General features: G+C 37.6%; 1 long non-coding RNA gene and 1 pseudogene across 1 annotated transcript; one reads left to right on the top strand and one right to left on the bottom strand.

Annotated features, from left to right (window-relative positions):
- Positions 1 to 12,555, top strand: part of LOC122347990 — a 29,302-nt pseudogene extending 16,747 nt beyond the window's left edge.
- On the bottom strand, positions 7,943 to 10,379 carry LOC122348197. The gene is made up of 3 exons (XR_006251278.1): positions 10,320 to 10,379; positions 8,165 to 8,311; positions 7,943 to 8,072 (listed from the first exon to the last, which is right to left on the bottom strand). It is a non-coding gene; the product is annotated as an uncharacterized LOC122348197 (long non-coding RNA).
- Positions 12,556 to 26,822: the final 14,267 nt, after the last annotated feature.

The following is a 26,822-nucleotide window of genomic DNA, read 5'->3' as shown; positions in this document are numbered from 1 at the left end:
CTCCTTCCCCGGCTTCACCTCAGTCCTCTGTCGCTCTGGCTCCGCGCGCGTCCTTCTCGCCCCCGCCTCCGCATCAGTCGCCAAAGCCTGCGGTGTCGCCTAGGACCTCCAGCGCCTGCATCACCCTGGCTCATCGGCTCTCCCGCCTCTGCCTCAGTCTCCGCGACCACCTGCTCCGCCGCCATCGGTCGGTCCCATGGAGTTGATGGCCGCTACCTCTCCATGGCTCCTCCCTCCGTCGGCTCCACCACTGACCTTCATGGCTGGGCTCTGGATCGCCTCCCGCTCCGGTCTCCTCCCGTCTTCTCCCTGGCTCCTCCCTCCGTCTCTTCCGCCCCTGGTTTTATTTTTTGTTTGTTTTGTGGGCGCCAGGAGTCGCTCCTAGGAGGGGGGCTATGTCACCAAGCCAGCAGAGGGAGCCCTGACCTCTGGGTGATCTGCATTCACTCCCTCTGCGACAACTTCCTGTCCCAGGACTATAAATACTGCAGCAAGCCACTCAACTGCAGGTTGCATTGTTCGCCTGTTTCGTTTGTTGTTCCCTAGTATCCGAGTGTTTTCCAAGTTCTTGTTTATCTGGTTTTGACCCTGCCTGTCTTCTGATTCTGTGATTGTTTGCTGCCTGACTTGACCACCGCCTGTCTCTGGATTTTGCTATTGCCTTACCTCTGATATTCCTGTTTGCCCTGTTTAGCGCCTGCCTGTTTTGACCATGCCTTCCTTTAATAAAAGCCTGCACATGGATCCGCACGCCTCAGACCCTTCATACGTGACAAAGTGTACAGTAAATGAATACTTTACAGAAGTATTATTATTATCTCATTAGGTACTCTAATTTGTTGAGATTGGTGTTTTTTTAAATGTAAGCCAAATTCATTACAATTAAAAGAACCAAAGACTTCTTCGGTCTGTGTGCACTGAATTTATTTAATACACAAGTTTCACCATTTGAGTTGAATTACTGATATAAATAAACTTTTTCCATGGCATTCTAATTTATTGAGATGCACCTGTACAACAACGATCAGATGGTAATATTTAAAATTTTTTCATGGGCGAAGACTTTTCTATGCACACAAAAGGCCTATTTCTCTCAAATATTGTTCACAAATCTGTCTCGATTTGTGTTCATGAGCATTCTCCTATGCTGAGATAATCCATCCACCTGACAGGTGTGCAATATCAAGAGGAGTTTACCGATATTCCACAGGCACATGAGTCAACAACCTGATTAACTGATGCATGAGACAAATGATGGTCACACCAATACAGTAAAACTGCACATTTTAGAGTGGTCTTTTATTGCGGCCACCCTAAGGAACATGTGCAATAATTCTGCTGTCTAATCTTGATGTGGATGGATTATTTTGCAAAGGAGTGCTCACTAACACATTTAGACAGATTGTGAATAATACTTGACAGAAATAGGCTTTTATGTACATAGAAAAGGTTTTAGATTTTTGAATTCAGATTCAAATTGTTCCTACAGTTTTATCTCTTATAGCATAGATCTTGGAAATGAAGTTCTTAAAGTCTTTACTGTGCTCTGGGAAATATTAACATCTGTTGATGTTTTTTTAAATTAATTTAGTTACTGTATTGAATAAATACTGGGGGTTGTTTTTGTTTTCTTCTAAAAGAGATGAAAAGTAATCAAATCTAGTACTTTTTAACATTTTTCTGCAGGATATGGTGCTTGCCTGCCAAGCTAAATGAAATATTAGAGATATTATAGATTTGCTGCATTCCGTTTTCTCTTTAGGTGTGTAGAGTTTGCTCATTATACCACAGATTCAGACTGTTGTCTTTATCTTTCTTAAGTGTAAATGAGCAACTTTATATGAAGTGCTAGAAAATGGCCCATAGTTTCTGTTACTTCTGTGCTGAAAATAATAAATCACAAGGATTATTTCAGTAGTCATTCATGGTTGAAATGATGGTTCCACCATACTTGTAACAAGAAGTAGAATTTACAGTTTTAGCTCTTTGGAGTTTATGCAACACCACTAACATCTATTCCATGTGACAGTATTAGAGTATGATTTTGTCAATGAGTAGGTCCTGACACGTGTTGTCTAACCTATAGAGTTCAGAATGTCTAACAATTCTGATCCTAATGCATTTTTTCCCATTATCAAAATCACCAAAAATTAAAACTTTACCTGCAATCAGATAGAAAATGAGCCAATTCCTTAATAAGGTCTGTGTGGTGTCCTGGTGGCCTGTATACGGTAGGCAGTATATTACTTGTAGCAACACCTCATCCTTTACCTTTTGGACTTGGCCCATTTTTGTAGTAGTACTCCTGGGGTAGACTCATTTATGTACTCATCTGATTGTAGTTATGTTTCTGTCAAACAGAGCAAATGTAGGTTATGATAGTTAATCAAACCATTTACAAAAAGTGTTTTTCGTAAAAGGGCTATTTCTGATATTCAGAAAGCCAAATTGTTATTCTTAATTTTGGTTAGACATTGTTTGTATTTTATAGTTCAATCTCTATAGTGTGATATGTACAGTGCCTTGTAAAAAGTACTCATACCCATTTAAATTTTCCACGTTTTGTCATGTTGCACCCACATTTTATTTTCGTAGATCAACACAAAGTGACACATAACTCTGAAGAGAACGGAGCGAGAAAAAATAGAAAAGCAAATGACAAACTACTACACAGAGATAGAAAACCCTTCTAGGCTCACATGAGTGGAAACGCAAATGACAAGCTAACTGGCTAATGAATGCTAACGTACTGCATGCACTTTAAATAACAGAGATGAGCGGCAGACCAGAGCCTAAACATGGTGATTATCTCTAATATTGCCACCCACCATAATGTATATTTACTATCTGAATCTATTAATCACCATGTTAATTATTGTGTGCTTTAACCATAATTTTACATATTGTTTTGTTGTTTAAAACTGCTGCTTTAATTATCTTAAACAAAACTAAAAATGATAAAGAAGACTCAAAATAGTCACAGATCAGACAAATATACAAGTGCATCTTAAAAAAATGTTTTTTGAAAAAATGCTACTCCACGTTTATTTTGCCATCTAGTGGTTTAGATGAAAATAATATCAAAGGTGCAATTTTCCTGGGGCCTTTAGCCAGTTGTACCCTACAACTACTATTACTACCATTAGCTTAGGTGTGTTCTTCATTTATAACAGATAAATCTGTTGGCCATTGAATATTCAGTATTACTAGCTTATTTATCTTAAGAATTTGGTACATAAACTAATTTTACTTCTTTACTTCTCTGTAATAACTGATTGATATACAAGTCTTCCCTGAAGCCTCTCACTCCCCTCTTTATCACTTAGAGGTTTGTAATTACATCAGCAGATTCAGCACATTCACAATAGAAAAATGGCTTCCAATTTTCCAACAAAAAACACACATTCTGACACATGAACTGAGACGGTTTACAGACTCAGGACACTCAGACTCACACACATACACACACACTGATCTTTGATTTTGTTTTATTTCATTGTGTTTCAATATAACTCAAGTTAAAGAAACTGAACTGACATTTGTGCTCAAACATGCCCGAGCCTGTTTATAAATGGAAGCAAGCATATCCAAGCCATTAAAGCTTCCTTATTTTTCTACATTTTGAGATTCTTTAGTTTATTCTTTTTATTATCATTTGTAGGTTTCCTCTTGTTTTAATATTTAAAGGCCGGGACACACCAAGCCGCCTTCAAAGAACTAGCAGCGACGAAAGCCGGCGTTGTTGTCTCCTCGTGTCGGCAGATTCTGGACCAAAAAGCTGTAGTTGAACACACCACTCAGACTGCAGCCAGCTGCAAACAAACACGTGAGTTCTGCGCCTGTGTGAGAGGAATCAACTGTCTACATCAGCAATAATATATATAAATGGGATGCTTGGGTAGGATCACATAGTATTAGAACAGTCTTCTCTCTGTGCTAGTTAGTAAGACAGCCACGACGCAGATTCAACACGCTGAATCGGACAAACTGTTGTTGATGTGAGCTAGCTAGAGCAGGCGAGTACAAAACACCAAACAAACTAGATAGATAGATGGCTGCGGTGGTCAGCTTGGTGTGTTCAGGCCTTAAAGGAAAAGTTCACCCAAAATGAGTAGTTCCAAACATGTATGAATTTCTTTGTTCTGCCGAACATAGTTAATAGGAAGATAGGAAGATAGTTTGTAACCAGGCTGTTTTCGATCGCCATTGACTGCCTGGTAACAAACCTTCTTCAAAATATCTTCATTTGGGTTCCTCAGAACAAAGGAACTACCTGAGGTGAGTAAATGATGACAGAATTTTCATTTTTGGGTGAACTATTCCTTAAAGACTGTCATGTAATGTTGGGACTACTTTAAATTTATGAAGGAACTTGAAAAATGCTTCCTGGGTTTTCATTTAATTCACACTCTTTTTGGGTTTTTTTTGCTATCGGTAGTTTATTTGTTTGACAGGGGTAAAAACTGTGACTGTCTGCTTTGGTCAGATGAGACTTTTGGCAACAAACACTCTATGTGGCTTCTGGCATAAAACAAAAGACGAGTGTGTGTCAGAAAGCAGCACACTGAGGACCTGTAATGCTGTGGGCCGGTTTCTCTTTGAAAGGCCCTAGGAACCTCGTTAGGGTGCATGGCTTTATGGACTCTTTAAAATCTCAGGAAATTTTAAATAAAAACCTGAGGAGAAAGCTGAAGATGGGTCATCATTAGGTCTTTCAAGAGCATAATAACCCAAAACATTTGGCAAAAAATTAGGGTGGCAATAATTATAGATTTTGTTAGTACAATTATTGTCTGAGGGAAAATCAGTTTTATGATCATAATGATTATTATACATTTATTTGTTTCACAACTAATGTATAAAATCACAAACACTTTTTAGATATTAAAGTGTTATTTGTTGCTGGCTTTTGAAACAGTAATAACCAAAACACAAAATAGTAATAAACAAAAGTCCATCTCTCCCATTGGAATTTTAAAAAAGTGTAAACATCCACAAAAGTATTGGTTTTGAAAATAACAAATAGAAATAGATCAGTTATGTATTCAGTTTTTACATTCTTTACATTTCTTTTTGGACCTGGGGTAAAGAATTTGTAAACATGGTGAAAAATTGGTTCATAATTATGGAAATTGGTTCTATTATTTTGGTTTGTAAGATGGAAGAACGCGCTGCACATGTATACCAACATTCAGGAGAACACAAACTTCTTCAGAAGGGTAACCCGTAACTTTTACAGTTACCTTCTCTGGATCTGACCATAAAAGTTATTGCTTTCAAATTTTGAAGAACACCGTACAAAGACATGTAAATGATATAGTACTGCAAGTATTATAATCCTGCTGTTGTGGATCTCAGGAAATGTTTTACGAAATTCTGCTCCTTATAACAGCTCCTTTCACACCGCGTAGTTCTAGCAAGTAGTCAGTCAGGTAGTTCCCTGGGAACTTTAGGTCCCTCCCCCAGGCTGGTTGCTTTTGCACCTCCCAAAGGAACCCAGAAGTGATGTAAGGCGATGCTTAAACTTAAACAACAAAGGATAATAAAAAATAGAATATAGATGTATAAGCTATGTGATACAAAAAGCAAATTGGATCAAATCTACTACAGCAACCTTTCTACATTTGATCGAGTCTGCGAAAAGAGCACAACAGCGCAAACAAAGACAACAGGTAAATGCTGTTAACATTTACTTTATTTTTCTATTTATGTCTTGTAACGTTTTAGAATATTAATAAGTAACTACACAGGAAGAAATTAGTAATGCAGTAGTAATATTCTAGTTATTATAACATTATCATGGTCTTCACTTTAGAATGAATCCTTACAAAAATTAGCTATGGAGGATCATTTATTTTTGTGTTGATAACCAATTGTATAACCAAAAAAATACCACAGTTAAGCTATGGTTTTTGTAGCAAAACCGAATTTGTGGTTACAATGTTTTAAGTACTGTTTTGTTTTAGTTTTTTTTAAATGTAGTAAAACCATTGTTAAGTTATGATAAATTATATAAATCATAAATTATAAAGATTATTGCAGCTTTTAAAATGTACTTATTGTGTTTCAGACGTAGCAACGTGTCATTGCTCTTCAACATCAGACTTTCCTGATTTTACAGATGATCTGTGGATCCAAAACGTCCAGAGAGTCAGTACATTTGTCACCATCTGAAGCCAGCATTAGAAAAAATGGACACAAACTATCGTTGGTCTGTGCTCCTCCAAAATAAAAGTTGCTTTTGCAGTGTGGAAAGTGGCAACTAACGGTGAGTACAGAAGTGTCACTATCTCCCACATCCCTGTTCTGGCTCCCCAAGGAATGCCACACAAAATATTTAAATTGAAAGGGTGGCAGTTGTTGATATTTTTTTTTTATTCTGGAATGATTTTTGCATGATGCCAGGGTTTGCATTATAGGAGCTGGCTGAAAGAGAAATATCAGTGGACAAGAAGTTGGTCATTACATCATTGGAAATTCAGCATATCCACTTATAAGCTGGCTCATGAAGCCTTTTTCTGACAGTGGTGTCCTGACACAACCAAAAGAGGTACTTAACCACAAAACAAGCAAAGTAAGAGTTGTGGTTGAAAATGCAACCTGAAAATGGTTAAGTACATGATGGTCACCAGCTGTGTACTTCACAACCTCTCTGAGAGCCATGGTGAGGAGTTTAGAGAGGAGTGGAGTGTTCCTGTCTCTTTCCCCCAGTCATATGTGCAGCGACAGACTGAAAGGGTCAGAGTGCGGCCTGCAGCATCTCAACCAAATACAAATATACACTTGAAACTGTTTTTTAACTCAATTGCAGATTGAGTTACCAAAGTTTATAGACAAAATAGACAGATATAAGTGGGTAGTGAGGGCACGTGATACAACATCAGGAACACAGTAAACAAAGATGACAAGGGAAAACCCCTGGAATGGTCTCGGGCAGAAACTGGCAGATTAGAACAGCGGCAGGAGCGGCAAGACAAGGCAGATAGAGAGGCAAACAAGGCATCATAGAGCTAAAGCTCAGATACTTCTAGACCATCAACTCAGAAGCTGACCTAGTACCAGACAGGAGAACCGGGTCGAGAATGGGTCCAGATAGGAGCTCTAACAAACATAGAGACACAAGACAGGACATCAGCTCTAAGCAGGTAGGGAGATAAATAAAACAAACGAAGAGAAAAAATAAGACATTATTAACAATTTTACTAACATAATTAACTTAAAGAATATGCAACATGCAAAACAAAAGAAAAAGGCAAAAACAAGCGACACAGGGAGCATGAACAAGGGCACAAGACCAACCAGCCACACATTCAGCCATATCCAAAGACAGTGACAGAAGGGGTAAGAATGACAAGGAACCGCCAAAAAGGATACACACACTGACTCAACAAGGCTAAGGAGAGGGTGTGGTCACGAGGAAACGAGGAGGAGGGACTAGGCAAGAATATGGCTGACAAAAACAAAGCCATGTGTTGACACAAGACAACAAAAGAAAAACAGAGTGTCAGGGCAGAACACGGATATTCTGTTGTTCTTGCAAAACTATTTGGACTGATAACTTATGGGTGTTATAATTTGTTCCTATAATCATTTGTATAGGATGTTACTTGATTGCCTGCCCCCACTAACACAAGTAATTAGATTGTTATAGTTGTCATAATTGTTTGCCTAGGCCTAGTATTTTCACCGATATGTGACAATACATACTTTAATGTTACACATCCTAATTCCTAAACAAGTAACTCCAATAAGTAAACCGAATTACAAACGTGTATATAAAAAAAAATATATGTACAATACACACAAATGTCTTTGTCTCTACAGACAGAGATAGACTTCAATGTGAGATTGCAGTACACAATGCAAAACAATGTACAAAGAGCAAAAAGACAAAAAGCCTGTTGGTCAGCTCTGCAGCTGCTCATGCTCTTCCCCTTCTCTCTGGGCCTGTTTCTTCATCATATCAACAAGGCTATGCATTTTTATGTGGGTTTGTCTGCGGTCTATCTCCTCTTGTTCCATCCTTTCTTATACAAGAGTCAGAGTGCTCATGTCACCCTTTTTTCTCTTTCCTGGAAGAGAGGACATTTAGTACATTGTTATACATTCTGTGAATAAATTTCAGCATATATACTTATAAATAACATGAATTCAATTTCATTACCTTGTTGAACAGGTGAAGGGCAGCCAGAGCGGCTGGGAGTGCTGGACACAGTGGGACGACTAGGGATGCATGGAGTAGCAGAGAGATCCGATATATCGGCATCTACAGTGAGGTTTTCTCAGCCACCAGAAAGGACTGTGGTGCGATCTGTATAACAAAAACCAAAAAAATAAACAACCAAGTTATGCTCAGAATCAGAAATCACAGGTTTTTTTTATTGTACACAGGTTATCATGTAATTGCTCAAAAGATTAAGCTTAGCATCTTGTTTATCATGTATATCATGGTCTTCTAGCTAGTAAAAAGGACTGAATCTGTTAATTATACGTGAACCACTAACTTTTAGCAATAGCTTCAGTTGATAAAGTCGAAGCTTGCTGTGTGGAGTGCTCCACAAGCCCCACAGAAGAATCTTTGGTCCCTGCATTACCAACATAATCTGGTCTGTGGCCAAGGATAACATCAAGAAGCAGGTCCCTTTTTTTTTGGTCTAAACCACTCTGGTTGTAATACCACTAACTGAGCAGAAATACAAAAATTTGCACACGTGAGTTTCGGCCAATCAGTGTATGCGTACGTCACTTGTAATACCTAGAACGGTTTTAGTCCCTTCTCTAAAGTTGGAGCTAATTGAGTTCCTATAAAAGGAGCTACTAGAACTAAAATCCTAGTTCCTGTGGTGTGGACACACAAGCATCCGAGTACTTCCACAGTTCTAGGAACTATGAAAAGGTTCATCAGGTGTGAAAGGTGTTAATAAAGGTAGTCATTAACCTCAAAAAATACAGTCCACCCAATGTGCTTACTGACATTTATTTAAACTTAATTATATCCTACAGATGACATTGGTTTAGGCAAATAAGGCAATTACGTCTGTGCATGAAGCAATAAAAAAAAGTTGAAAAAAGGTTTTTCGTCTTTCACAGAGATGCAGAGGAGGTGTATGTGGTTGTTTTGCAGTCATTTCAGTACTTTATTTAGATTTATTTATTTAGAAGGAGACTATTATTCAGAATGCACTGAAAATATACAATAACACACTGTACACAGCATATGCTGTAGGAAACCATAATACTGTGAAAACAAATATGATTTACATTGACGCTGTTTGCTAGCTTTGATTAGGAAACTGTGTCTGATCATTCAATTAAAGGACAAGAAAATTCTGACATTATCGTAAGCCTGCAAGATGGCTCTGGGGCTGCCAACTCAAAATCTGATCGGTTAATTCAATGTTTTCACTGTCATTGATTTTAAAATACAGTAGCCTGCGCTGCTGATTCTGAAGGCCTTGTGCTGATTTCTTTGACCCTGGCAACATTGCTGAAGTGTGAAAAATATGGTGTTGGATAAAAGTATTGGATAAAGCTCTACTATAAACATACACTACTGGAAGCAGCGCATCCAAGAGAAAAGCTATGAAACAAAGAGAATAGATTATTAGAATTAATTTAATAAACATTCATGAAAAAATGAAGTAAAATTAAGTCAGGGATACTGATAATGTTTAGGCCAGCAGAGAAGGTTTTGCTGTCCCTGATGGCTCATCACTGCTTTTGAAAAGTTGAGTTTTAAAACAGCGTGAAGATAAATGTGCCAGTGAAAAATAGTGTGTGGTATTAGTAAGGGTGGGCATCGTTTGAATTTTAATGATTTAATGGTCAATTTAAATATTTTTATTTAATATAGTGCTTTTAAAAATACAGATTGTATTAAAGCACTGAACAGTATCAAATAGAATAGACTAGAGTGATAGTAATGTATAATGACAAGATTTTTCATTTTTTCAAATTTTTTCAGATTTCATTTTTTATTAAATGCAGAGATGGTCTGTGTAATCAAATCGATGATAATCATTAGAAATGAAGTGTCCCCAACTAAAGCAAGCCAAAGGCGACAGTGGCAAGGAAGCAAAACCAGATTCTTGACAGAATGGAAAAAAAAAAAAACAGGCTCAGTTGGGGCCAGTTCTACATTTACATTTACATTTAGTCATTTAGCAGACGCTTTTATCCAAAGCGACATACAAATGAGGTACTCCTCTGGTCAGAAGAACCAGCACTTCATTTCCATTTCAATTTTAAATGCAGCTGTGTCAGTTAGTGTAAAGGACTTATTGTGTTTGTGTGTGTGTGTGTATGTGTGTGTCTGATACCCGCGATCTGTCCACGGGGCACATTTAGGTGTTCTGGTCTCCGATGAAAATCATCTCTGGGTGCTGATCCACCATCTGATTTGGATACGAACTGAGAAACAAAATAAGAAAGAAACAGACTAATATTAGCATAGATGCCATTCTTTTTACAATGTAACAAATACATTGTGTTTTATGAGGAGTGTTCCCGCCTCCAGCTGACCTAATTAATGCAGCCTAACAATCCTTTAATGGATTTGAGTAATAGAAGTGTATTAGTGTGTACACACTGACAGAGTGTGTATGCTTCCCAAACAGTGTTAGGAGATTGTTCCAGAGTTTGGGTGTTAAATAGGAAAAGGATTTGCCGCAGTTGATTTTGATATTCTATTATCAAATGGCCAGAGTTTTGAGAACACAGCGGACGTGGAGGACTATAATGTGATAAGAGCTCGCTCAAGTATTGATACATCACCTTATTGCAAAACATTTTATAGTTAGCTAAATGTGAGAATCAACAGGCCAAAGAACACTTCTCTGCTGGAAACAGCCCATGAGTCGTCTTGACCTGAATGTTTTCACACATTAAAAGTGCTGTTTGTCATAATGACAAAGGTATTTTATTTAACATGTTAACCCATACCTATGCTTGGGAATCCAAAATATATTCCAATTCTGGAATAGGATTCTTAAAGTGAGGAATGAAGAAATACGGGATAATGCCGGGAACAATGGGATGGTTGATATGTATGTTGCTATATTTCATTTATTGTTAAATGCATCAGTAAAGGCAGTAAATTTCTGTAATTTACACACTTTGCAAAGTGACATAATTTTTTTTTCAGAAATAACACATTTCTGTTTACTTATGTGTACCCATTTTTCATAAATGATGATTGTTGCTTTCATTTTATCAGGGTCAAGCAGGTTTCCGGTTGGTTCCCTTTTGTAATGTAAATTTATTGAGTTTTAAGTGTTTTTATTCATCTAACTGTCCTGCTTATTTTTTTATTTCTTTATTTTTGTGTGTCTGTGTACAGCAAACGAACTGGCTCGGGATGCAGACATTCCTACCTTGGTGACACATGTTGGAAGAATTAATCCTATTGTCACTCCTTTAACGGGTCCTTTTCCTTCACAATCTACTGGCACCGCTGGCACAGAGCATGCAGGAGCAGCAAACACGATTGTGCGAGGATTGCCCGGCAATACCACGGTTTCAGGCATACCCGGAAACGGGACACTCCTGGGTCTCTCAAGCAACACAACGGTTCCAGGATTGCCAAACAATGGTGCGGTTCCAGGCCATCTTGGCAACACAACAGTTCCAGGGTTGCCCGGGAATGGTGTTCTTCCAAGAGTCCCGGGTAGCCATGGACAGCAACTTGGCATTACGGGAATTTGTCCACATTCTGGAATACCCTTCCAAAACATCGCCTCTTCGTATTCTGGACCACTCAGCTTCCTGCTGGCTAGTGACTCTCGTGCCGAAGTCTTCGCAGACAGTTTCCTGTTTTGGCTGGACACAGCAGAGATGGTTCGGGTTGCAGGTCACACTCCTGTATATTTTTCAGGCTGGGCATTACCAATTTACCTTTTCTGCTTTCTCTCCACTACGCGATTGGCCCTAACACCTCATAGTCCCCTCCTCTCACCGCTGGGTGTGGTCTTTCAGGACCTCCCATTTCTAGTCTTGAGGATGGCACTGATTGGCATTTTTGGATTTGTAACACCACTGCTTTATGTGATGAAGAATCTTCTGGTCTGTTTGGCCTACATTTATTTCAACTTCATGACAAAACTCAGAGTTTTCAACACTGAGAGGATGTTCTAATGGAACTGTTTAGGAGTTTGTTGGCAGAGGCCTGAACAAGACATTGGCTCAATGTGAGTTTCAACAAGTCATTCATTTAGCACAATTATCTTTACACTTCTGTTTGGTTTACTTTTGGCCACTCCCGGGTAAATACATTTATTATCATTGAGGGCTGGCTGATTTGACCCAGTCTTAAAGGGGTCATATGATGCGATTTTAAGTTTTCCTTTCTCTTTGGAGTGTTACAAGCTGTGTATGCACAACATTCCTAAAGTTGTTAAGATAAAGTCTCAAACCCAAAGAGATGTTTTTCTAAAGGTTAAGACTCAACCACACTTTCCTAAAATGCCTTGTTTAAACCTCATGTTGTGTTCGGGTCTTTTTTTGTCCAATATTTTTCCCAAAAATAGTGGTTCATGTTATTGCATTTAGTGGCTTTGTTTACAAAGGGTATAAACTACTTCTTTTTTTTTTGCTCAAATTTTTGGGGGGAGATTTTTTACCTTGTCACACTTGTGGTGTTTGTAAGCAAAAAAGACCTGGCCTTATAAATATATATTTAAATATATAATGACTTATAAATCAGTCATTATGCTTTATTATCACCTAAGATTGGAATCAATTTTTTTTGTAATTTTTTTTTCTCTCATTTAGGACTGGTTTTGTGTTTCTATGTGCATCTAATTAATCGGAGGCCTCATTTATCTGAGAATATGTATCTCATATTTTGAGTGAAAAAAAGCATTTTTGAATTAATAATTTTCTGTAAGTGTTCGAGAGCATTTTGTGTTTGAATGCTCAATGACAATGTTTAAAAACTAAAAATTATGTTTTTGCATGGATGAAACACAGATTAAGCAATTTTGATAAGCAAAGTCTTATTGCGATTTATTGAATGGGAGGCGTTCCATTCATTAACTGAAAAGAAACTAGTCTGTTGGAGCTGCCTCGCTACTTGCCTCTTATGAGTCTCTCCATGTCCCGGGTGTCTCCAGTGTCTCTGTCAGCGGTCTCTGTGATTGGTGTGTGCTTCAAGGATCTCATTTGTCTTCCCTATACTCTTGATTCCTGAAAAAGATAAGAACTGTGCTCAGTATAGCTCTGAGTCCAGTCAATGGCTTTCTAAAGACTATATACTGACCTGATTCCTCTGCTACAGACTTTCTATTGCTCATCTGTGCAAATAAAGCTTGTTATCAGTTTACATACTTCCTGTGCCTGCTTCCGTTACAGCTACAAAGTAAAGTCAAAGCTTCAACACTCCATATCGAGTTTTGCTATCACAATACCATATTGATAATACCATTACAATACATCCCCTCTGCTGTCTTTGCTTTACCACTGCAGACATTTTAAAATATTACAACAGAAAACATAAAACAATTTAAATTGTAAGACTATTTTTCAATGTTAATGTTTTTACTGTATTATTTTAAATAAATAAAGCCTTGGTGAAACTCAAAATACTTCCAAAAACAAACAAAAATCTTACCTACCTAAACTTAAATGGTAATGTAAATAAAAAAAAAAAATTACAATTACTTCCTGTAGTTGTGTCAAATCAGTCATGTCATACTGTTATAACCAACAAGCATGACAAAAGACCACAGTGGGTCTCCTAAAATATTATCATTATAATAAAAAATATCATTGAAGTATCGTAACATAAAAAAATTATACAGGTTTTCAAATACAGCTATACAGAACAAATAAAGAGGTATAGGTATAAAGATAAAGTATTATTTAATAATTAAAAAACTAAATAATCAAACACAATCCATGAAATATTTATTTAAATGTAGCTATTAAAATATTCCCTTGGATATCTGTATTTATAATTATTTACTCACATATAAATTCATTTTTAAAGCACTACACAAATCTGAACCAAATGCATGTAGACCTTAGGTGTTACATATTCATGGACATAAACTGATAAAAGATGAACCTAATTTTTTGACTTCTTCTCATCAGTTTATGTTGCCATGTGCAACCTGGTGCTTGTTTACTGGCAAAATAACACTTTTTTTTGTTTAAGAAAATATAATAATCACATTCATTTCTGAAAACCAAACATAAAAAAAATTAATCAGTGTGACCTGTAAAGAGTGAAGGATACTGTGCCTCCAGCAGCATGCTCTTAATGGTGTGTTAATGTTCTTATCGCTGATGAAGTGCACACAATAACAACAACAAATCAGATACGGTTGTGTCACAATCGTGTATCAATGATAGTCAGAGATAATGACAATACCAGATGTCTTTGTTGATAATCAAGACAATATTATTATAAAACTATTATTATTAATAATATTCTTATATAGGAGGCCTATTATTATTGGGCTATTATTATCAGATTGGCTTGCTATATCACCACAGCTCAGCACATACACAAGTGAGGCTTCTCCTGTCATGTTTCATAGGTTCGTTGTCTCATCCTTGTGTTGTATGTGTTCAGATTAGTGGGTGTGTCTGAGCGTGGGCGAGCTGAGTGAGATCAGCTATGGCTCGTTCACGCCGCTATTTATTGTGTGCTGCGTTTGGTCTTATCTTTGTCAGTTCCTCCTGTGTTGTCTCCAGTCCGTCTCACTCGGTCCCCTGACTCTTGATCACCTTTTCCGTCATGTGGTTGTGATCCTGTTTCTCTGGGTGGACTCTGAGATTTGGTGCCTTGTGGATTCTCTGTGAATATGAAGATGCAAAAATTACCATATCATGCAACCCAAAATTAGTACTTTTACAGTGTTTTATCGTTTCAGGGTGAGCTAACCCTTAAAATCCATATTACTCTACCAGTATACTGCTGTTTGTCTTTGAAGAAGATTGTATGTATTGAGAATCTCAGCATTGCACAGTGTGTTTACAGAAATTAATTCACAAATGACAATTATGGAGTAAATGATTATAGAAGATTCAAAAGTTAATAAAAGATATGCAGCCTAATAATAAAGCATTATTTAATTTAGAATATTTACCCCTTGTCTGGTCACCCTTATGGAACCCCTCCTTGTGTCTGTACGCGATCAAAGTCATACCTGTTCCATTCCAAATCTCTAACAATCTCCTATACTGACCTAATCTCCAGCGATCAAACGTGCAAAGTTTCACGCTAAGTGGTTTTCCTATAAAAAAGCCTTCATATTCCGGCCTTATCTGCTTTCCTATGTAAACTATGCATTCATATTTCAAATTTGATGTTGTAATATTACAGTTTTAAACATATAAAGGCACTTGTGTTTCTACAACATTCCACTGTGCAGTTTAATAATTTAAAATATTGTTGCAGGGACTTAATATGGATTGCATACTCACCTTCAAGTCTCCAGCGATCCACGATACTCATCTTCAAGTGTCCAGCAATTTTTTATAATCTTTTTAAGGGTCCAGTGATTTCCCCAGTATTTATCTTCAATCTCTTGAGCAAACTTCTATACTCACCTTCATGTGTCCAGCGATTTACCACACTCACCTTCAAGTCTCCAGTGATTTTCTTTATTCTTCTTCAAGTCTTGAGCAATCTTCTGTACTCACCTTCATGTGTCCAGCAATTTACCACATTCACCTCAAATTCAAATTCAAATTCAAATTTTATTTGTCACATACACATACATACATGGTACGAGACGTGAAATGTTTTTTACAACTGTCCAGCGACTCCACTGTCCAGCGGATGGCTGAGGTCTTCCATGATCTTCCTGGCCCTGGTACAGCACCGCTTGTTGTAGATGTGTTGCAGCACAGGGAGCTCAGCTGACTGCACCACCCTCTGAAGGGCTCGCCTCTCCTGCATGGTGCTGTTCCCGAACCAGGAGGTGATGTTTCCCGTCAGGACACTCTCAATGGTGCAGGTGTAAAAGTTCCTGAGCACCTGAGATGGGAGTCTGAAGTCCCTTAAGCACCTCAGATGGTATAGACGCTGCTGGGCCTTCTTCACCAGGGTGTTGATGTGACAGGACAAAGACAGGTCCTGCGTGATGTGAACACCCATGTGTCCACTATTAACTCCCTTGTTTTGCTGACATTCAGGAGCAGATTGTTCTCCTGACACCATCTCTCCAGGTTGTTTATCTCCTGAAGGTAGGCCATCTCATCGTTGTTGGAGATCAGGCCCACCACGATAGTGTCGTCAGCAAATTTAATGATGGTGGTGGAGTTTGTAGTGACCTTCAAGTCTCCAGTGATTTTCTTAACTCTTTTTCAAGTCTTTAGCAATCTTCTATATTCACCTTCAAGTATTCAGCCCTGTTCTATATTCTCCAAGTGTTCAGTGATCTCCTATATTCATCTTTAAACCACCACTGATCTCCACACTAGGGTGACTATATGTCCTCTTTTCCCAAGACATGTCTTTTTTTGGACCTTTCTAAATTACCCAAATTGTCCCTGATTCAGATTTTGAGCTCTACAGTCGGCCTTTATTGTTTGCAATATGCATAATATTTGAATAGCTTTGGATGTGTTTAGATGTGTAATGTAGTAAGGCTGCCAAAACAGTATTTTTTTTCATTGAAATAGGCAGATTTTAAATTGTTGTTGTGGGTTCATTTTCTCCTGTAGGTTAAAAGTTTGAAATTTTGCATTAATTACATTTGAATGACATGTTTGTATTAGAACATTTAGCATTCTACCCATAATAAAACTCTGCTAAATGTGAAACTGTGACTGTAAAATATATTTTACTTATTGTGTGGGAGGAGCTAACAACAGACACAGTGGGTGTGGTGTCAAGCCTTGGAGAGGCTTTTTATTAACAAAAATACAAAATAATAAAGTCCCTAGAAAAAGAAAGTGTCCAAATAAAGGAGGAACTGGTGTCCTCGTTGTGTTGCAGGGGAGTGCAGGTAGGGCAGTGTTCAGGGGAAAGGGTCCAGGGAAAGGGTCCAGGTAAGGGGCGGAGTCCGCGGCCACACGCTCCCGCGGCTTCTCATCTGCTACTTCCAAGCGGCAGTCAAAGGGATAAACAGCCCGGCATCCTGGCCCATTAGTCAATCGTCGCCGGGACTACGGGTCCGAAAGCCCCTTCCTGGACCCACGAGGACACCAGCGTGCATGCACGGGGGAAGAAACTGGTCTCTCGAAAAGAAACGTGCTCTGCATTTAACTGCGGTGATGATGAGGCTCTATTCACTTCAGGTGTGCCTCGTCACACGCCGCCAGACCTGTCCAATACCATGCCTCTCCTCTCACACACACTTACTCCCGTTGGGAGCTTGGTGAAGGGCGGTGAATAAAGAAGAAAGGTGATAATGACAATCAAGGGGAGGGGACTGACTTGTCACAATATTTTGAGTGGATATGGTCATTTTGCTACCTTGGGGGCTCCAGCAATCTCCTATACTCACCACTGAGTCTTGAGTAATCTGTCTCTGTCACATACAAGGAAGAAGGAAGGAAGGAAGAAGAGGATCAGTGAATGATTTTAGGAGGGATATGTGTAAGGTCGGTGAGATGTGATACTGAGCAGGCAGGTCCAGTTCATAGGTGACTTTGTTGATGCGTCTGGTGATGGTAAATGGTCCAATGTACTGGGGACTCAGCTTTCTGCTGGGCAGCCGGAGACGAATATCCCAAGTGGAAAGCCAGACATGATCTCTAGGTTGGTACTCAGGATGGGTAGATCGGCGGTTGTCCGCATACCACTTGTGTCTCCGGACTGCCCGCTGAAGATGGATGTGAGCTGAGTCCCATAACATCTCGCTCTCCTGGAACCAGTAATCTACTGCTGGGACTTCTGAGCGTTCACTGTTCCAAGGAAACAGAGGTGGCTGATATTCTAGAATGCACTGAAAAAGAGTCAGTCCCATGGCTTCTTGTCTTAAGGAGTTCTGGGCGTATTCTGTGTTACTGCGTGTTATTGGCTCCAGATAACCTCATATTGGTGACAGTAGGCCCGGAGGTATCAACTGATTTTCTGTATCTTTGATTTGAGAGCGGTACCCCGATGACAGGCTTGACTGACACTCCTAATAAACCGGAAAAAAATCCCATCCAGACTCTTGACATAAACTGAGTATCTCTGTCGGACACAAGGTCCTCTGGCAAACAAAAAAATTTCTAAAGACATATTGAAAAAGAGTATCTCAAAACCCTTGTAACCTCCCAGCTGGGAATTAATTTGCAAGACTTGGAGAAGTGGAGCAGGTTCGGAAAGAGAAACGGCACGAATCTGGTCGGTGACAGCCTATTAATTGGGACTCGAAGACTTAGGTAGGTAAAATTCTGTTTGACAGTGAATAGTTTCTTAGAGAAGAAGGCACTAGGATGTAGTACAGGTGGGCTCCCCTGCCATTGAGACGCGGCTCCAACTCCCAGCGTGGCTGCATTGACCTGTACTACTAATTGTAGATTAGGATTTGTATGGGTAAGGATGGGTGTTGAACAGAATGCTTTTCGGCGTCAGGGGTCCAGGTAAGCTAAACACATCACTGGTTGCAACAAAACTGTATGGGATGGCGATGAACAATTAAAAGAAGGGACAGTTGCCACCTCCAATAACATTTAGAGCAGCCTGGCATGAAGCGCAGTTGCGCTTTGTTTGATCCTGAGTCCCGAGTTTAAGTGAGAGCTCGAGGACCTTTCTCGATCACACCTGGTGTTTTCAATGTAATGTTAGAATTGAAGAGTTTTAATTGAATCGTTACAGTAATTGAATCTACTGAAGTGGACCCCAGCCGTCACCCACCGAGCAGAAGCGTCACTATTGATCTTCACTCCCAGTGAGAGATATAAAGCAGGTATTCGCTATGGTAAGAGTGACTCAGCTGAGCAAGGGCGAAGAGAGAGCGTCACACCACCGGATGCCCAGATCCTTCCCATAGATATGGTGTGGAGGAACACCTCAACATCACCATCCAAGATAGTGATCCTTTGAGAAACTAAACACATCACTTGGTTGCAAAAAAACTGTATGGGATGGCGATGAACAATTAAAAGAAGTGACAGTTGCCACCTCCAATAACATTTAGAGCAGCCTGGCATTAGGCGCAGTTGCGCTTTGTTTGTCCTGAGTCCTGAGTTTAAGTGAGAGCTCGAGGACCTTTCTCCATCATACCCTGGTGTTTTCAATGTAATGTTAGAACTGAAGATTAAAATTGAACAGTTTTAATTAATATGTTACGTTAGTTGAACCTAGTGAACCTGAACACAAAATGCCGGCAAATCAGGCATCTTTTAAATATTTATTAGTGTATGTGTGATGTAATTGCTATAATGATGGTGCAGTCTCTACAGATTCACTGGTTGTAACAAAGCTTTATGGGATGGCGATGAACAATTAAAAGAAGTGACAGTTGGCACCTCCAATAACATTTAGAGCAGCCTGGCATAAAGCGCAGTTGCATTTTGTTTGTCCTGAGTCCCGAGTTTAAGTGAGAGCTAGAGGACCTTTCTCCATCATACCCTGGTGCTTTCAATGTAATGTTAGAATTGAAGATTAATTTATTGAACATCTTTTATTTAATTATTAGATAAATTGAATATAAAAATACATGTCTCGTTCCCCATACGCTTCTTCTAAGTTTTTTGTTTTGTTTTTTGGTCGTTCTTATTGAATTTTAAGCAGGAGACCACACTAAAAAGCGTTTTTTTATGTCCACCAATGCTATTATGTTTCTATTATGTAATCTTTTATGTTTGATCGACTTTATAAATGCTGCAAATGGAGTTTTAGAACAGGACTGCAGGGAAAACACAGCACAAGAACATAACAAGACACCACTCAAGACCACAGAACTAAAACAGAAACACAAGCAGATATAACATGACATAATAAAAGAGAAAAATACCAAGAAATTAAAAACTAAATTAAATCAAATGAGTAAAGGAAATATGTAAGATTAGACAAAAAAACAATCCATGAAGAAAAATACAAAAAAAAGACAAATGCACTACAAGTAAATATGAGAAAGATAACTGAAGATCAAAATGGAAACGCAAAAGAAAGAATTCAAGAGCAAAAACTACAACAGGGACATACAAATACAACAAATAACAGGGTAAGACTGGAAAACCGAGCAGCAAGTCACTAACTGTCTCTAAGGTGCAAGACAAACCAGTCAACACAAGAGGAAAACAGCACAATATAAAGAGGAAAGCACACATGGGCCGGATGAGGACAGTTAATGAAACAAGATCAATGGTTCAGATATATCGTATTTACACCGAGTAAAGCCACCTCAAAGGTACATTTTCTTTAAACCATGAATTTCTCAATTGAAGGCGTGTCAGATGCAGATAAAGCCCATATACAGCACAGCATCTGTATTGATGAAAAATTTGCTGAATTTTTATATATATATATATATATATATATATATATATATATATATATATATATATATATATATATATATATATATATATAAAATGTACAATAAAACTATATGTCACATATAAAGAAATTATATTATTGTATAATTATCACCACAGAATATGTAGCTTAATGATTCAGTTTGCATCACTTTCATAAACTGCATAAAAAGCAAAAACACAATGCACATTCTCCCTTCATCATTTTGTAGATTGTAGATAGGAGAAAACGGTTGAATACCATGCAATAAAGTTAAATTGTCATCTTATTCTGACCAAAGTGACTTGAATCAGCCTAACATCACAATTATGACTTGTCAACTTGTAAGTATGAACGCAGCATTAGACATATTATAAAAGAGAGCATGACCAAAGGAAGAAATGAGGTAGGACTACAACAACTACAACACCATGGCAGACACAAACAAAGACGAAGCTAAGTGTTAAGATATAAGACAAAGAAACATTAAGCAAACACAATACATAGAAAGTCTGAATCACCATCCAAGACAGCGCTCAAGCGGGAAACTGAACACAGAGCAGTGAAACTCTAATGCAAAGACTACAAAGACCACTGATAAGACTCCTGCTTTTTAGCATTATACTTATCATAAAGAAGTCACCGAAGACTCCCTCAGTTCTTTGTCTTCTTTGTCTGGGGACTGTTTTTTTGTTTTTTACATTTTTGTCTATTTAATATCATAATTGTGGTAATTAATCAAATTAATTGCATATTAATCACACACTAAATTTAGCTAATAAAATAACCATGAAAGCTCATTTAAAGCTGTTGGTAAAGCCATTATAGTGTAACATGAAAAAAGCATAAAATCAATGTTACAAAAAATAAAGATATGAAGTATGTGTTTAACAATTTGTTTTTACTAAAACTGATTTTTCAGAATATGTATTATTTTATATTGAAATGACACTCTAAAAAGAATCTAACACTGCCAGTAGGTGGCAGAAAATGTCTTAATGAAGAAATGTTTGAGGCATTGATTCATAACGCGGAATTCGTTCAAAACGCGGATTCATTCAGAAATTGTTTTGTGAACAGCGGATCACTGAGCTAAAAAAACAGTATTGTGCTAATAATAGAAAAAGCTATTGACTCATTTACTTGAAATCACTTGCAAAATAACGTTTGCACTCGTGCTATTAGGGATAAAACAGCAATGCTGATATCATGTGATATAAATATGAGACGAAAATTCACATCACAGCATTTTTTTATTTGTCTTATATCTTCATTTTTAGGGGCACTTAACTGCATTTATAAACTACACAGTTGTCCTGCATCGCGTTTGTCAACAGTCAACTATATGAAACATAAGATGATGTACACGTCCAAGGCAGGGACCAAGACTAAACATATTTTAATCCCTTATTTATCCATAACTAATTAATTAAGGTGGCTACAGTTCGTGTGATCGGGCCTGAAGCGAAGAAAGCAAAAGCATCTCGTATTCAAAACAGCCTGCCTCTGGCGCGACGCTGATTGGTTGATGGGAAGCGCATTTTTTAAATTGTCGTGACCATGGTTGTTGTTGTTTTTTCTTAATTATTGTAAAATTCCTTAAGGTTCTCTTTGATGTTGACAAAAATATCCCTCCTTATTATTTTCAATCGTATTTTGACCATCTGTCCGAAATTATACATTTTAATGAGTAGGTTAACCTTAAGGTAAAAGACCTAATTCGATAGGTAGAAATCCTCTATGAACGTAACAAGCCTAGTTTTTTTTCATTCTCCAAAACAAAACAGCCATTTAAAGACAATCATTATGAAATTATTTACTTACGTGTGAGATGCAGCTGCTGTCATATCCAATACAATTGGCTGCTTCATACTTCAAAGAATGTTTCTTCCTTTGAATGCTCCTTTACACTGTTCCTCTTTTTTTTAAACAATCTGCAGTCAAATACCTCAAACTAATGCCCTGGAAAATTAAAAAATAATCTACTCCTTCTAGAGCTGCAACCCGTGGTCTGTACAAAGTAAAATGAACTATTTAACAGATTTAGAGCGACTAAATAAAGTAGGAGTGGCCAATAGTGGGACCATGTGATAAAATGATTGGTCAATGCCTTGTCGTTACCAAATATGGTCATCCACAATAACTGATCTCGGGGTTAGTTTTAATTTATTTTTAATAGATAGTTGATTGTTCTAATTGTGATATTTTCCAAACCCTGAGTTCTTACCACAAGGTAAACTACGAGCCATGTAAACACCACAAAAGTGAAACTTTATTGCATATTCAAAATTAAATGACTATGCCCACAAGCTAAACTGTTAGAAAGCCGATTGAGGATTTTCTAGAAGCAAGGGTATAAGCTTTTATAGCTTTTAGTCTTGGTACTTGTATTTACAAAATTTCGGGAAAAAACATTGTTTTGTAAAATTATATTGGTCAACTTCAGTTGAACAAAAATCTTTATTTTCTTTTTCTAATTTATTTATTTATTCATTCATTCATTTTCGATAGTCCATAACCAGATATGTGATGCTAAGAGTCGAATAGCCTACAAAGTGACGTCATAATTCCACAAACAGACGTCCTCCGTCGATGCAGAAAGAATAAAAGGCGAACAGGATTTCATCAAAAAAGAGAAGAGGAGCTGAAACGTCGTAACGTCCCTTCTAAACCGACACGAAGCGGCGAGAAGAAAGACTGTGACAAAAAGACGTATGTTAACGTTGTTTGCTTTTCCAAGCTGGACAAAACTTTGAGATGCACTTCTTTTGGCCAGGCAATCACTTGACTGTTTCATTTGCTTTTGCTAGTACTGAATTACTCAGCTTAAGCAGTTTGTGCAAATTATATCAATGTAAAAGGAAACTGTTCTATGTTTTCAAAGTTGCTACATCAGAATTTTAAGCAACCTGAAGTTTTATATATATATGTATATATTATATATATATATATATATATATATATATACATAAGTATTGTCATATGTGTTTCAACACTTTTTTCTTTAATTTTTATATATATATATATATATATATATATATATATATATATATATTTATATATATATATATATATATATATATATATATATATATGTATTTTTAAATTGTAGTCTGTTTTGTATTTATCCTAATTGGTCTTGAAACAAATCATTCAATGTTTTGTTTCATATCCAGTGAATGTTAATTTAGTTAAGCAATTTGACTCAGAAAATACAGTAGCCTGTATCACAGGATAAACGGGTACAATGTCCACGATCTGATGTGTAATAAAATATGGATGAAAGTATCTACATCCCTATTATTCAGACTAGAGCAGAGATCTCCAAACCTGCTTTTGGAGAGCATCTTCAAGTTACTCTGAAGACCTTGATCTGAACTTTGAGCTGAACTGTGCAGGACTGTAGCTCAATAAATAATTTAAGATAATAAAAACAGAAAATACATTTGATCGACAGCAAACAACCTGCTCTGTTTTGAACTTGATGTACACAGATTCAATAAACAGAATACCCAAAACGTTTGTGGAAAATGATTACCTCAATCCATTTAAGTAAATGAAGTAAATGATCATTAAAAATGACAGTTGAGTCATTTGGTGTAAACACTTTAGTACGGTTGCATTATTTATCTGGTTATGCCAATCCAACTTCATTAGTTGACCAGTAGACATGATTTTAAAAGGCGAAAAACATCCAGATGTTCATCACTTAATGGCTATAACACACAATAATTGATAGTTTTTATACAAAGTTTTGTGGCTTTTTTGTCTTGATGTATTTAGATAGATCTTCACTGCACATAATGCAGATACAGTTTAACAAAGAAAAACTCACATTTCAGTTCATTGGCTTAAAAAAAGATTCATTCATATTTATTCCTCTCGATGTAAATGTTAAAATATGTGTACAAAATTATAGAAATTTATTAAAAACACCCAGTCAGGTTTGTGTATCTGGGTATGTTTCGTCAGTGGACACAGACATCTATGCCATTATTCATCGCAAAACTACACAAATTCTGTCTGGTTGCATATTGTAAATTACCATCTTAAATCTGGACCTATTATAAAAAACAATCAAAGTAAATGCAGTTATTTATGTTTTTGTATGACAGGACATGTCTTGGACACCACCAGAACATATCTGCCAAATGAAAAGGTTAGTATCTTGTATTATTGTATGTTTTCTCTTCACACAATGTGTCTTTTGCTACAGGTTACTCTTTACAATAATTATTATGATGGATTATGTTATCACAGGCTGACCCATTGCCAGATGAAGGTGATCCTGTGTGTCCCGGCGTACCTCTGACAAAAGGACAAATTTTTTGTATTAAGGCACAACCTTACAGCTGTTTCACTCGACCATCTATTAACAATTTTTAATGAGCATCTTCCTGGCATGGTACCAGTATGGAAATCACGAACCCCATTTCTTCTTTCCAATATGTGAAAACTACCTAGGGAAAAATATTGGTGAGCTACAGTTTGACATTTTCCACACAGTAACTGATTCAGATAGCTGTCCTAAAAGTGGGTGCTTTTTACTGATTCTTAGTTTGGCCTCACAGATCAAAACATTACTTGAAGAAACAAGTTTGCAAAAAGATTGGCCAATGTCAGATTGAGTTTCAAAACCAATGTGTAGAAGATATTTAGAAACCTAATGAATATGGTGCAATGGATGAGGATGACATCTTTAATCTGGACCTGTGAGGGAATCCCACCAAATCTGGCCCATACATAAGTCTTCTGTGTCTTTGGTTTGGTGAAAAAAAGCCTTATGATCACATTTTTGAGGCCATTCATAAATGAACTGCCAGTTCAGTATTAATCGTCAAAAAGATTATTAAATGGAAAGACAAACGTAGAGCACACTACCAAGGTTTTTGCTCTCGTATGTAGTTCTGATTCAGTCTAAGGAACACTGAACAGTTTGATGGTTTTTTTAAGTTTGTCTTCTGTGACCATGTTGGGAGAGGTCCCTACACAAATAAAAGCCCAAAACTTAGAAGTAAAGCTGAGCACTTTAATCACGCCTCGGCTGTAAAATCATTTCAATCAATCATTTTTATTTATATAGCGCTTTTAACAACACAGGTTGCATCAAAGCACTGTACAGTATAATGACAGGGATGTATAATGTCAGGGATGTATAATGACGAGAGTGACCAATTTCTTATTAAATGCAGAGACGGTCTCTGTAGTCAATTCAACGATAATCACTAGAAGTTAAGTGTCCCCAACCAAGCAAGCCAGAGGCGACAGCGGCAAGGCAACAAAACCCTATGCACACAGAATGGAGAAAAAACCTTGGGAGAAACCAGACTCAGTTGGGGTCAGTTCTCCTCTGACTGGACGCCCAGCACTTAACTTCCAGTTCAATTTTAAATGCAGCTGTGTCAGGTAGTGTAAATGACTTAGTGTGTGCATGTGTGTGTGTGTGCATCAGGATCTGGTGATTGGTCCACGGGGCGCATCTAGGTGTTCTGGTCTCTGATGAACATAATCTCTGTGTGCTGATCCACCATCTAGTCTGGATACAAACTGTGAAAACAGATTGACAAAGAGACAGGACTAATATTAGCGTAGATGCCATTCTTTTTACAATGTCACAAGTACATCGTATTATAGGAGTAGTGTTCCCGGTTCCAGCAAATCTAAGTAATGCAGCCTAAAAATCCTTTAACGGGTTTGAATGATAAAAGTGTGTTGGTGTGTTATGTGTAGGCTAAGTTAAAAAGATGTGTCTTTAATCTAGATTTAAACTGGCAGAGTGTGTCTGCTTCCCGAACAGAGTTAGGGAGATTGTTCCAGAGTTTAGGTGCTAGACAGGAAAAGGATCTGCCGCCCGCAGTTGATTTTGATATTCTAGGTATTATCAAATGGCCAGAGTTTTGAGAACGCAGCGGACGTGCAGGACTATAATGTGATAAGAGCTCGCTCAAGTATTTAGGAGCTAAACCATTCAGGGCTTTATAGGTAATTAATAAGATTTTAAAATCTATCCGATGTTTTATAGGGAGCCAGTGCAGTGTTGACAGAACCGGGCTAATATGATCATACTTCCTAGTTCTAGTAAGGACTCTGGGTGCTGCGTTTTGAACTAGCTGAAGTTTGTTTATTAAGCGTGCAGAACAACCACCCAATAAAGCATTACAATAATCTAACCTCGAGGTCATAAACGTATGAATTAATATTTTTGCATTAGAGGTTGAAAGCATAGGTCGTAATTTAGATATATTTTTAAGATGGAAAAACGCAGTTTTACAGATGCTAGAAACATGATTTTCGAAGGAAAGATTGCTGTCAAACAGCACACCTAGGTTCTTAACTGATGATGAAGAATTAACAGAGCAGCCATCAAGTGTTAGACTGTGTTCTAGATTATTATATGTGGGGTTTTTAGGTCCAATTATTA

The sequence above is a fragment of the Puntigrus tetrazona genome, chromosome 7 (genome assembly GCF_018831695.1).
Source record: "Puntigrus tetrazona isolate hp1 chromosome 7, ASM1883169v1, whole genome shotgun sequence".
NCBI lineage: Eukaryota > Metazoa > Chordata > Actinopteri > Cypriniformes > Cyprinidae > Puntigrus > Puntigrus tetrazona.
This window is presented reverse-complemented; position numbering and strand designations above follow the sequence as displayed.